Source organism: Triturus cristatus, chromosome 5_2, assembly GCF_964204655.1.
Source record: "Triturus cristatus chromosome 5_2, aTriCri1.1, whole genome shotgun sequence".
In the NCBI taxonomy this organism is placed as follows: domain Eukaryota; kingdom Metazoa; phylum Chordata; class Amphibia; order Caudata; family Salamandridae; genus Triturus; species Triturus cristatus.
This window is the reverse complement of record NC_140588.1, coordinates 279,536,586-279,550,340: the sequence shown is the minus strand read 5'-3', so window position 1 is coordinate 279,550,340 and position 13,755 is coordinate 279,536,586.

Genomic DNA, 13,755 nt, shown 5'->3' with positions numbered 1-13,755 from the left:
GTGTCCTCGCGTATGCGTACTCGTACTGGTACGGCCCGTACACACGCCTGTACGCTCACTATCACTACGAGTACGCATACGCGAGGACACCCATAGTGATAGTGAACGTACAGGCGTGTGTACGGGCCGTACCAGTACGAGTACGCATACGCGAGGACACTCATAGTGATAGTGAACGTACAGGCGTGTGTACGGGCCGTACCACTATGGGTGTCCTCGCGTATGCGTACTCGTACTGGTACGGCCCGTATACATGCCTGTACGTTCACTATCACTATGGGTGTCCTCGCGTATGCGTACTCGTAGTGATAGTGAGCGTACAGGCGTGTGTACGGGCCGTACCAATACGAGTACGCATACGCGAGGACACCCATAGTGGTACGGGCCGCACACACGCCTGTACTCTCACTATCACTACGAGTACGCATATGCGAGGACACCCATAGTGATAGTGAACGTACGCACGCGTGTACGTGCCGTTGCTATGCATTTGGGGTGCCCTAGGGGCCCGGAACGCACCGTACCTGTGGGTGAAGCTCAATTTTACATAGGGGACACATGAGGGACAAGTATTGAGGCCTACATGCATGCTGGTTGTCATGGAGCCCAAATTTCAAGTTTGAATTTGTTCTGGAAGGTGCACAGCAGAAGTCAGTTGGAATGAATCTACTTTGTTGCAATGTGTTTGTGGGGTTGACATCATGCTGAAGAAAAAAACACAATGAGAACCCACTGACTGTGCTAGGTTTGAAGGGATTGGAGGAAACATAGGATGCAAATGTGAGTGACCAATCACTCTGTACTCCTGTGCATGAAACAGGCCAGCAAGGCTGATATAAAGCAGCCAGGTCCCTTGAGGGAGCACTTGCCTGCACATTTTCCTATCTAACACACTGCTGCTGCTCGTGATTCCCTGGAACCATGTCAAGGTCTGTGGAGAGGTCACAGCCATTCACCCTGGAGGAGAACCTGGCATTGCTGGATGTGATCCTCCCACAGTACCCCCTGCTGTATGGGCGACCAGGGTATCAGGTGAGTGCAGAGCTACTAGCACAGACTGTGTCCCTTCTTTTGTGACAGTGACTTCTGCCATTGTGTCCAGGTGTGACACACATGCTATGTACTGTAGTGGGGGTCCCAGGGGGGGGGAATGCCTGATGTCTCCCAGCAGTGCCCAGAGACAGGAGGGGTGTGTGTAGAGTCCTCCCAGCAGTGCCCAGAGACAGGAGGGGTGGGTGTGATGCACAGTGTGAGCCTTGATAATTGATTGTGTATTTGCCCTCATTCCACCTGTGTACTTTCACTGGCACATACTGCTTTTGCCCTTCCCCAGAGGAGTATGTCCCTATGGCATAGGTGCAATGCGTTGGCTGCATGACATGCCTTGTTGTAACCAGCTAATTTGTTCCCATATGTGTCTCTGTGACATGTTGCAGGTGTATTGATGTAGTGTCACTTGTTCATCCTCACAGGTAGGCGCCTCTGCCAAGAAGCAGATCTGGCTGACCGCCGTCAGTGCCGTGAGGGGTGCGGATGGTCGGAGGCGGAGCCTGTCCCAGGTGAGGAAACGCTGGCAGGATATCCGGTGCTGGACGCGGAGGATCGCACGGGTCCTGCTGGGGGACTCACCTGAGAGCCATAAGAACCGCGGGCGCCGCCGTCTCTCCCACATCCACAAGCGTGTGCTGGCGGTGGTATTTCCAGACTTGGACAGGCGCTTACAGGAGATGCAGCAGCAGGAAGGGGGTAGGTACATGTGTGTTTGTTGTGTTTCACCAGCATTTGTAAGTGCACTGTTCCATGGATGCACTGCCAGGGTTTAATGGTGCTGTGCAGATCCTGTTACCCACAGTATTGCAGTGCTCTCCTGCCTCCCTTCCCCTCCTTGCAATGTGTTCCCTGGTCTGTGTGACGTCACTCCGTCACAAGGTTATGTAGCCTGGCACCTTCTCCGCGTGTACAATGCCTGCAGCATCATGTGTGGGGGTGGTGTGTAACATGTTTTGGGACCTTGCCTGTGCCCTGTCCAGTTCTGGTCTTGTGGGTTCCATGTCAGTTGGCACTAATGCTGAGTCCAGACATGGGAGTTAGTCTCTCAAGTGTGAGGCCTTACAGCACGCATGTCCTATGTGGTGGCCTGTGACATGATGTGCATGAGTGTGCGGTACGCATAGTGCGGGGATGGTAGCGTGTGTTGCAGTCATTCCCATTCAGGACCATGGAGTTGTGTGGCCACCACTGTCCCCAGGGGCATATTTTCCTAGGTATCATGTGTGTAATCCGAATATGTTGACAATCTCTGTGTCTACAGCATAGGTTGTGCTCTGTGCCATTGTCCCCTGGCCAAATGTATATTGACGTGAAATGTAGTACAAGTGTCCACTGTACAGACTGACCTGATTTTCCTTGTTCAAACTCACGGTGGACATTGCCTGTGTGTCTTGTTACAATCATCTGATGATGCCCATTTGTACATGATTATTTGGACAGGCGCACCTTGGGTATTTTGTGTGCAACCTTGATTTGTTGCATCCCTTGTGTATTTCACCCAGACTAAGGGATGTAAGTGCTTCCTGTGTCTCCAAATAATAGTCTCATGTAGGGGGTGGGTGGTGCGGGCATGGCCTTCATGTCACAACCTGATATCTCCTTGCTAGGACTGGCCAGTGTGTGATGTTGGTCTGGACATGTACTCAAGGTGCAGTGGGCCAGTCATGGTGGGCATGTTTTCAGTTTAACCTATGCTGCATGTGCCTCTTGTTCCTGGATATGGTCCCTGCTCATCCCTATTTCCTGCCACGCTGTGTGGTGCAGATGCAGTGCTGGATTGTCCCCAGGGCCGTGCTCCTCAGTCAAAATTCCATTCCATCTCAGTGTCATGCTCTCCATAGTTTTTCGGTGGCATGGTGGGTCAAAAAACTGTGTCTTGCATGCCCTACATATGTACCTTGTTTTGTAGATGTAACTCTTCTTTTGTTTCAGGCTATGCACTGTGACCTATGTAGATTGGACTCATGTGACATATGTATACAGGTGTATGATTAATTTCTGTTTCTTCACCCTGCCCACAGCATCGTCGGGGGACACGGAGGGAGACATGGGCACAGACGGAGCAGAGGGACCGAGCACCAGTGCCAGCGGTGACATCGGGGCTGGCACATCAAGTGGGACAGAGGCGGAGGAGAGTGAACCCGGGGACCTGTCGACTGGCACAACAGAGTATGAAGCTGACGGGTCCGAGGATGATCTCTCCAAGTGGGCGGCGGCTGCACCAGCAGCTGACAGCGGCACTACATCTCGCCCGCCCCCTCCATTGCCATCAGCCGCCTCCCACTTGCTCGTGTCCCTTCCCAGCGTGCCCGGTCACCACATGTCTCCTTCCTGCCAGGCACCGCACCCCCTGCCCCTGTCTCCACTGCTGCCGCCAATGCCGAGTCTGTGGACATCCAGCGGCAGTTGCAGGTTGGTCAGGCTACGATCCTTAATGTCCTCCATGGCCACAGCCAAGTGCTGCACAACATGGAGGCATACTTGGAGGGCATTCATTCATCGCAAGCTGACCAACGCAGCTTGCTGAGGTCGATAGACTCGACACTGACTGCAGCAGTGGGTCTCCTGCAGCACTACGTCCCACCCCCTACCCCTGCCCCATCCACACTTCCCACTCCCATGCCGGTCCCACGTACACCCAGACGTCAGCATGCACCCACCACAACACACACAGGCACCACACCAGCAGGGAAGGTCCACCGCACACCTCCTGACACGCACACACAGGGTGAAGTAGGCACACCCACTGGGTCGGGGGGCAAATGTGTGACACGCAGCCAGAGTGGGAGTCCGCATTCCACCCAATCCACTCCCTCCAAATCCCCTCCCCTCAGCTCTCCTGGCCACATCTCCCCCAAAGACTCCTTCATGGCCGCTCTGTCCCTGAGCCCCACAGTGACACCACCACGCAAGCGGTCAAGGAAGTCCTCGGTCAGGGTGGTTGATTCCCCCCCCTGTCTACACCCTCCCCCAGTGGCACTGCGACCCATCCCTCTGACCCCCCCTGCTCCTTGGGGCCTGTGGTTCCTTCGGGTGCAGGGGATTCCCTGGAGGACCTTGCTAAGGTGTGCAGCGAGATCCTGGCCTCCACCTTTGGCCCTGCCCCACCCCCTGTGGTGGAGTCCTCCATCCCTGCACCCACGACGCCTACCCTTCACCCTCCTGTCCCTGCGGTGCCTGTTTCTTCCCCCCCACATGATGCCCTCACCCCTGTGGAAGACGATGGAATGTAACTGTGCAGGCAAGCTAGGGGACACGCATCCCACTGTGTCCCCCGTTCCAGCTGTGACTTCTGGACTGCCCAATGGGCTTTGTAAATATTGAACTTTCTACGAACATACAATTTTTGATATTGCTGATTAAAGCCATTATTGTTTCCTTTGAACACTACTGCTTTTCTGATATTGCTGTTGGTGGGGCTGCTACATGATTTTGGGTGGTGATCATGTGTTGGTTGTGTGGGAAATGTAGTAGGGTGCTGGTCATAGGGGGGACCCTGGGATCTGTGTGCCATCACACGGTGTTAGCTAGGTTTCTCTGTTCATGTAAGCAGTTGCTGCATGGTGAAATTGTCCAAAGGTGTATTCCTTCCTCTGTGTACCCTGCCATCTTCCCTGCAGGTGTTCCCAATATTTAGCGCAGAGCTGTGTGTACATTAGCTGGGTGTGTGACGGACTCCTTCTACTTTGCACATGCATGCTGAGCGATGTCTCCACCTGCATCATTCGTGGCATTCTTGGTAGTCATTGTACTTGTGTATGTGGACTATTGACATGACTTCATGTGTACATGTTTTCTTTTCTGCGCTATGCATGCGTATACTCCCAGCCTCGCACACATGTGGTACATGTACTGCAGGGTCTTTGTGCACCTGACTGAAATTTGTGGGCATGATATCTGTGGCTACTCCACCCTTTGCGTTCCATGGGCACTTCTGTGAGTGATAGGCACCCACCCCTCCTGTCTCTGGGCACTGCTGGGAGGACTCTGCACCCACCCCTCCTGTCTCTGGGCACTGCTGGGAGGACTCTACACACACCCCTCCTGACTCTGGGCACTGCTGGGAGTGATAGGCACCCACCCCTCCTGTCTCTGGGCACTGCTGGGAGGACTCTGCACCCACCCCTCCTGTCTCTGGGCACTGCTGGGAGGACTCTACACACACCCCTCCTGACTCTGGGCACTGCTGGGAGTGATAGGCACCCACCCCTCCTGTCTCTGGGCACTGCTGGGAGTGATAGGCACCCACCCCTCCTGTCTCTGGGCACTGCTGGGAGGACTCTGCACACACCCCTCCTGTCTCTGGGCACTGCTGGGAGTGATAGGCACCCACCCCTCCTGTCTCTGGGCACTGCCGGGAGGACTCTGCACACACCCCTCCTGTCTCTGGGCACTGCTGGGAGTGATAGGCACCCACCCCTCCTGTCTCTGGGCACTGCTGTGAGTGATAGGCACCCACCCCTCCTGTCTCTGGGCACTGCTGGGAGGACTCTGCACACACCCCTCCTGTCTCTGGGCACTGCTGGGAGTGATAGGCACCCACCCCTCCTGTCTCTGGGCACTGCTGGGAGTGATAGGCACCCACCCCTCCTGTCTCTGGGCACTGCTGGGAGTGATAGGCACCCACCCCTCCTGTCTCTGGGCACTGCTGGGAGGACTCTGCACACACCCCAACCTGTCTCTGGGCACTGCTGGGAGTGATAGGCACCCACCCCTCCTGACTCTGGGCACTGCTGGGAGTGATAGGCACCCACCCCTCCTATGTCTGGGCACTGCTGGGAGGACTCTGCACACACCCCTCCTGTCTCTGGGCACTGCTGGGAGTGATAGGCACCCACCCCTCCTGTCTCTGGGCACTGCTGGGAGGACTCTGCACACACCCCTCCTGTCTCTGGGCACTGCTGGGAGTGATAGGCACCCACCCCTCCTGTCTCTGGGCACTGCTGGGAGGACTCTGCACACACCCCTCCTGTCTCTGGGCACTACTGGGAGTGATAGGCACCCACCCCTCCTGACTCTGGGCACTGCTGGGAGTGATAGGCACCCACCCCTCCTGTCTCTGGGCACTGCTGGGAGTGATAGGCACCCACCCCTCCTGGCTCTGGGCACTGCTGGGAGGACTCTGCACCCACCCCTCCTATGTCTGGGCATTGCTGGGAGGACTCTGCACACACCCCTCCTGTCTCTGGGCACTTCTGGGAGTGATAGGCACCCACCCCTCCTGACTCTGGGCACTGCTGGGAGTGATAGGCACCCACCCCTCCTATGTCTGGGCACTGCTGGGAGGACTCTGCACACACCCCTCCTGTCTCTGGGCACTGCTGGGAGTGATAGGCACCCACCCCTCCTGTCTCTGGGCACTGCTGGGAGGACTCTGCACACACCCCTCCTGTCTCTGGGCACTGCTGGGAGTGATAGGCACCCACCCCTCCTGTCTCTGGGCACTGCTGGGAGGACTCTGCACACACCCCTCCTGTCTCTGGGCACTGCTGGGAGTGATAGGCACCCACCCCTCCTGTCTCTGGGCACTGCTGGGAGTGATAGGCACCCACCCCTCCTGTCTCTGGGCACTGCTGGGAGTGATAGGCACCCACCCCTCCTATGTCTGGGCACTGCTGGGAGGACTCTGCACACACCCGTCCTATTTAACAATATGTACGCTTTGTCCATACACGTGTGTGGGTTCACTCCATGGGGGTACGGGTCATACTTACACTGTTGGGGTGGGGGGTACGCTCCATGCATACGCGGGTGGGGGGACGTGTCGTACATACAATGTTGGCATGGGGGTACGCTCCTTGCATACGCGGGTGGGGGTACGTGTCGTACTTACACTGTTGGGGTGGGGGGTACGCTCCATACGTACGCGTGTGAGGGTACGGGTCGTACATACACGGTTGGGGGGGCACGCTCCTTGCATACGCGGGTGGGGGTACGTGTCGTACTTACACTGTTGGCATGGGGGTACGCTCCTTGCATACGCGGGTGGGGGTACATGTCGTACTTACACTGTTGGCATGGGGGGTACGCTCCATGCATACGAGGTGGGGGTACGTGTCGTACATACACTGTTGGGGTGGGGGTACGCTCCATACGTCTGCGGGTGAGGGTACGGGTCGTACTTACACTGTTGGGCTGGGGGTACGCTCCATACGTCCGCGGGTGAGGGTACGGGTCGTACTTACACTGTTGGGGTGGGGGGTACGCTCCATGCATACGCGGGTGGGGGGACGTGTCGTACTTACACTGTTGGCATGGGGGTGCGCTCCTTGCATACGCGGGTGGGGGTACGTGTCGTACTTACACTGTTGGGGTGGGGGGTACGCTCCTTGCATCCGCGGGTGGGGGTACGTGTCGTACTTACACTGTTGGCATGGGGGGTACGCTCCTTGCATACGCGGGTGGGGGTACGTGTCGTACTTACACTGTTGGCATGGGGGGTGCGCTCCTTGCATTCGCGGGTGGGGGTATGTGTCGTACTTACACTGTTGGCATGGGGGTGCGCTCCATGCATACGGGGTGGGGGTACGGTCCGTACATATCCGTCCCCACGCTATGTGATGCTTGTGCGGCCTGTACCCAGGCCTTTGCCACGTGGGTACGAGCCGTCCCGCCATTGTTGGGGTGACGTAGGTGTGGGCGTGGTACGACTCGTACCCACGCTCTTAAGGCGTGGGTACGGGACGTACCTGTCTGGTTGTGTTGCCGGTTCGCATCGTCAAGAACTTCCGTTGTGGCGGTCGCTGGCTTAGCTGGACACACCCCCACCCCCTCGTAGTGACCAGGGCCTGAGGGTCAGGTATGTCCAGGGCATGTGTGCTGTGTGACTATGGTGGTGGTTTTGTGGCCTGCCCTGGACCTGCCACCCCCCCCCCTTTCCCCCCTCCCTTTGTTGTTCTGACCTTCTGCGGCGTCTGCGTCGTAACCTGTAGAGGAGGTCGACTGCTATGATGGCCGGGATGACACGTAGGTTCGGGTCCATGTCTGTCCGTCGCGTACGGGTACTCCTTGTTCGCATCGTCCTGTCTGTCCGTCGCGTACTGGTACTCCTTGTTCGCGTCGTCCTGATTTCCCGGCAGTTTTTGGCAGCCGGAAAATATTCACCGTGCGGGATGACGTCGGTGCGAATCGTAATTCCTGGTTCGTGAATGGCAGGCTGCGTGCGTCCCGACGTCAGGTCGGCGCTTTCCCGGATCGCATTTGTATGTTTATTTTCGTCGGTCGGGGTTTTGTACGATTCGTACGGAAATGGTGTTTCCGTGCGAATCGTAATTCCATGTTGGTATATTTTGACGACCGGGTACGCGTCGGACGGAGAATATGCTCCGTCCGACGGTTCGTACCCGGTTTTTACAGGATCGTGATCGGCACCTAAGCAGTAAGGCTGACTTCCAATATGGCAACCGATTCTCCCATAGCTCTTCTCTTGCAGAGTCATGTACCTTTAGCTCTATTACTGGCAATTTCAGAAGAGAAGAGAAAAAACACAAAACAAGACAGTTATGTAACCTGGGGCCATATTATCAAGGACGGCGTTAAAAATAATCGCCGATTTAGCGGCAGAAAACTGCAGCTAAAGCGGCGATAATGGGCTTGATAATATGCCCTTGAGAATTCCAATAGAAGCCCATATTCTGGTGTGAACATGGGCTTCTATTGGAATTAAGCCATGCAGCAGCTCATTTCTTGGCCTCTTGTTTGGCACAGGCAGGGTAGGACAGGACCAGAAAATAGGCCACTGCACCAAAATAAAACTGGCTCCCTTAGCGAATCAGGTAGCTGAAAAGTGGGCCACATTTGCAAATCAGGGCAGATTTCAACATGGAAAGACAGGCTTCATAGGTTTTACACAAGATATGGGAGACTGCATATACTTGTGCTTTCTGCAGGCATTGTTTATGGTAATATCAGAAAATTCAATCTTAAAATCCGGCCCAACAAACCATAAAACAGTCCCACAAACAGGCAAAAAACTGTCCATCACACAGACCTTTCAAGCCAGCCTGTCAGGTACCACCTGATTGCTCCAATGGCCAGTCTCCTGGCGGCCCTACTTCATCTCATTCCTGTGTGCAGTAAATAATCCCAACGGTATAATGAGCACCATTTTTATTCATGCTTAAAATCACTACGTAGAAAGGGGCTTTCGCTCTGACCACATATTGGTTAGCTTGACTACCCAGGCTTTAAAATTTTGAGCAAGCTATTTATTAGTCTGCTGCCTAAATAATATAGTATCCATGTTATTTACCTGACCATAATTTAAAAGGTGTAGTTTCTTTCTTATATGCCTGGGTATTGGCTAAGTAGTACTACATTTCTGTTACCTTGCTGCTGGCAAAATAGCACAGAATATGTAAATCCAGTATTTGTAAAGCGCACAGCTACCCGTAGGCATCCCGGTGCTGGGGGCCATCGGGAAGATTAAGCAAGCTATTGCCCAGAGTCACATGGTGCTGGGCTGACCTGCCACCAGTGCCGGGGATCTAACCGTGATCCCCAGCATCCGGCGTCAGTCGCCCTGGCCGCTAAGCCACACATCTTCTCTGCTCTTTGCTCACAAGCCTTCATCTAAATAGTAAAGTTTCTCTGCTATCTGCCTGCCATTGGCTGAATGGTACTAGTTCTCTAGTGTTTTCTTAACAGTTATTTAAATACTCAAGTTTCTCCGGATTGCCAACCTGCCTGTCTGCCAAAAGGAATGCCTAGCTGCCAGCGACATAGTGAAGGGTGCGTATATGGTAGTTGCTTGGTCACTGGTCAAATAGTATGGAATTGTTGCTATAGGCTGAAACTTTACCTAAATAGTACATAACCTTTATTTATTGGGAAGTCAATAAAATAGTACCATTTCATTTAACTTAATACAAGCCAGACACTCCAAGGTGTTGGTTACATCAGCCCTGTACCAATTGTTGTCTAACAGCTAAATCAAAACTGAAACGTGAACTCGGGCATCCTTCATGCATGTTAGCACTGAGTTATCCTTCATAAAAGGGGAATCAAGTGACTTGAAATAACTACTACTCATTAAGATGGTTTCTTAGATCGATTGCATTGAATGACTCAATGCAGTCTTCTTCATATGGAGTGTGCTAGTCCAGTAGAGACTCAAAATCAACACCTGAGAATGTCATGGCTTTAGGGACACTAAGTTTTCCCCCATTTCCCACTGGAATTGTCACCAGCTTTTAGCTGATGAAATGTCAGGGTTGGCATGAGGATTAGTAGTAGGAAATTTCAGTATCTCCTGTTAGTCTTGATTCTGATAAGTGTATTTCTAGACAAATCAGGGACTACGCCAAATTTGGAATGGAGAACTTAGTGTGGGCTCCATAGTTTTAAGGGACCATCCTCTTGAAGTGAGTCACGCATTCATCACTTGTGTGTGCTGTAAGAAAATCCTTCCAGTAGCTGATAGCTCACAAGAAATTCCCTTTAAATCGAGTGTAGACAAATGCTGAGAAAAATCAGATAATGTCATTGAGGTGGTTACTCCTTTCTTGAAGCAATTACAGATATTTTTCTACCAGAAAATCTACTTTATCAGTTTATGAGTCTCTTATTTCACAAGGGATTAAGATGCCTAGGCTCAACAATACTAATTGTTAGGTAAGTAACTTCCTTTGCACTGGAAAATTGAAATTGTATTCAAGACAACCAGCCAACTAGGCTATGGAACATTCTACGCTTAGGGTGGTAATTTACACCAGCGTGAAAATACAGAATGGAAAAACAGCTTTTACGTTACCTGCCGGTGCTGTTTACACATAATTTGAACCCACTTAATTATTTAGTGACACATCTTAGGCAAAGAATATTTGCACCTACTTTATGTGCATTATAGCTGTAGAGGTACCTACCACCAAATAGAAGTGGTGATAAGCGGTAGCGCAAAGGTGGGAAAGCAATTTCTACACAACTCCTTATACAAGTTGATGCTAAAGAAAATTGGTTTGCATATGAAAAGCACTAATTCATGGGTCTAAATAGGCCTGATTGCCATTGACAATGGTTTCAATTTAGCTTGGCTGATGTGGTGCTGAACAGCACTCTACTGTCCCAAAGGCTCAATGGGCTACATTTGAAGGCTAATAAGGAACTGTCTTTTCCCCCATGACTCCTTGTCTTCCTTTGATAATTTCAGTCAAGTAGTTGATTAATGAAACGGATGATCTAATTTTTTCATAATTTGGTAGAACTAGTAAATCTTCAAGAGCTACTGGCTTCTCTTTACTCACAAAGCCAAGGGAATGCACCAGAGCAAAATATTGGACTACCAAATGGCTCTATTTGACAGTTCGTCCTCTTTATTCTTGTGCCTTTATTTAACAGAATCTGGGCATTCTGGGAGCTGTAGATCGGATTCACTTCAATTGAACAAATCTGAACATACCTGAAAGTAATAATTTAAAAAAGGAAAGTCTGGGGCAAGAAATGTTGTGCGATGTAATGTGGAGTCATCTCCTGATAGAAAGAAAAACCGGCATCCTCCAAAAAGCCAATCTGTTTTTCTTGCCAGCTGTCAGAAAATGCATCAAATGCCTCCACAGCAATATTAAACCAACAAAAAACATATAGACTAAGGGGCATATTTATTAAAGAGTTGTGTCACCGTTGTGTCACACAACGGGGTGCAAGAGTGACCTAACTCTTAAGTTAGATTCATCACCTTGCGTGGCTTGATGAATCTCGAGTAATGCAACGCAGCACAAATCGCTGCTTTGCGTTACTGTGCCACAGAGAGGCATTCGATGGGTGAAGAATGGGTATTCCCATGCATCCATCCATGGATTTTGGCATATTCCCAGGTTTACCATTTCTGGTAGATCTGGGAATGCGTCAAAATGCTACCCATCCCCAGGTGAGGCATAATGAGGAGAAATATCTCTATTTCTCCTCGTTACTTCCTCTTTCTATGTGTGCTGCATTCTGCCCCTTCATGCTCAAAAACAATCCTGCTTACAACACAGGCACCCTTGCACCATGGTGCAATGGCTCCAGCATTGGCGCTAGGCAGCACATTGTGTGCCAGCGCAGGAAAAAGAAAGGAATATGCCATATGATGTCAGATATGGCACATTCCTGCCCTTTGCCTATCATGCAGCACAGGAAGGTGACTTGCTGTGCCGTGCTGCAAGATGTTTTAATAAATATTCCCGTAAATAAATCCCCCTAAATGATTGCACAGTTGCCAATGGCATCACTAAAGTCTATTTCATTTCTAAAATAAGCAGAAGAGACATATATTGGACATAGGGGCTTATTTAGGTTTTGGAAGATATTGGAGATCCGATGTAACCCCACAACTCACCTACTCAATTAAAACTGCACTTAACTCTCACCATTAGGAGATGAATGGATCACGGAGTTCATATCGTGGGAACTTAACTGATACAGAAGGTGGAATCTCCGTGGTGGTGGCCAACCTACCATAGAGCTGCAACCTACACTGGGATACAAAGCCCACCCTATTTGTAGTAAACCTTCCAATGTCGTTTTCCTCCCACTATCTAACTATTTACCAGGACTTTCTTAACAAACTCTATAGACTATATTGCACCACTCTATATATCATCCCCAGTTTCCTCCAGAAGCTCTGCCCCATGGTATTCAGACTCCTTGCGTCAAGAGAAATCAATGTGCAAAAGCCATGAACTCAGGTGGCTCTCTACTAAATCCCTTAAAGATAAAGCAGAATATCGCTCCGGGCATTAAGTCTATCATAATAAGATCAGGTCCACCCGGAAAGCTTGCCCAGTAATCTCAATTGAAAAAGCAGGGAATTCCACTAAAGAGCTTTGTGAAACCCAGTGCCTGTGTCTCCACCATTGAGGCCTCCCATGATTTATGTGACAATTTAAGAAAATTCTTTGAAGACAAATTGAGTCTATTTACAAAAATCTGCCAGCTGTCTCAGACAGCTTTCAGTCCAATTTTGACCTTAATCATCCCCACCTGACGGCCACGGGTACCCTGCACAAATTCACACTCTGCTCTGAGGCTCAGGTGTTGGATATGCAATCCCACGCTAAGTCCAGTTCACCTTTGGACCCCTGCCCTCCCAGAATAGCAGCTAACCTAGCAACCTGTCAGGCACTTGTAGTCACAGACTTATATAACCTCTCTCTGACAACAGCCAAAGCACCTAAGGAATGGAAGCACACATTGGTCTTTCTGTTGCTTAAGAAAGCCTCCAACTACTGACCAATCTCATTGTTACCTTTCTTTGCCAAATCTCTGGAAAGGTTTATCAATAAACAACTCACTGCCTTCTCAAGGAAACTCACATCCTGGACTGCCCACAATCCGGTTTCAGAGAGCTCCACAGCACAGAAAGCGCTCTGCTGGCCATTGTTGATAATATTAGGCTTCCTCTTGACACAGGTACCCCAATTATGATGGTGCTGCTGGATTTGTTAGCGGCATTTGACACAGTCACCCATTCCATCTTAATTCAAAGGCTTCACAAGGCTGGGCTGCATGGCAGAGCCCTACACTGGCTCTGTGACTTCCTTACCAAACGAACACAACAAGTCTGCCTGGACCCCTTCAAGTCACATCTTATGTACTTGAACGAAGGAGTGCCCCAGGGCTTGTGTCTGAGCACCACCCTCTCTAATATCTACGTGGCACCACTTGCTCGAATCATGAGAGCCTGCGATGTGGAGATAGTGTTCTACGCTGACGACATCCAACTTCTTA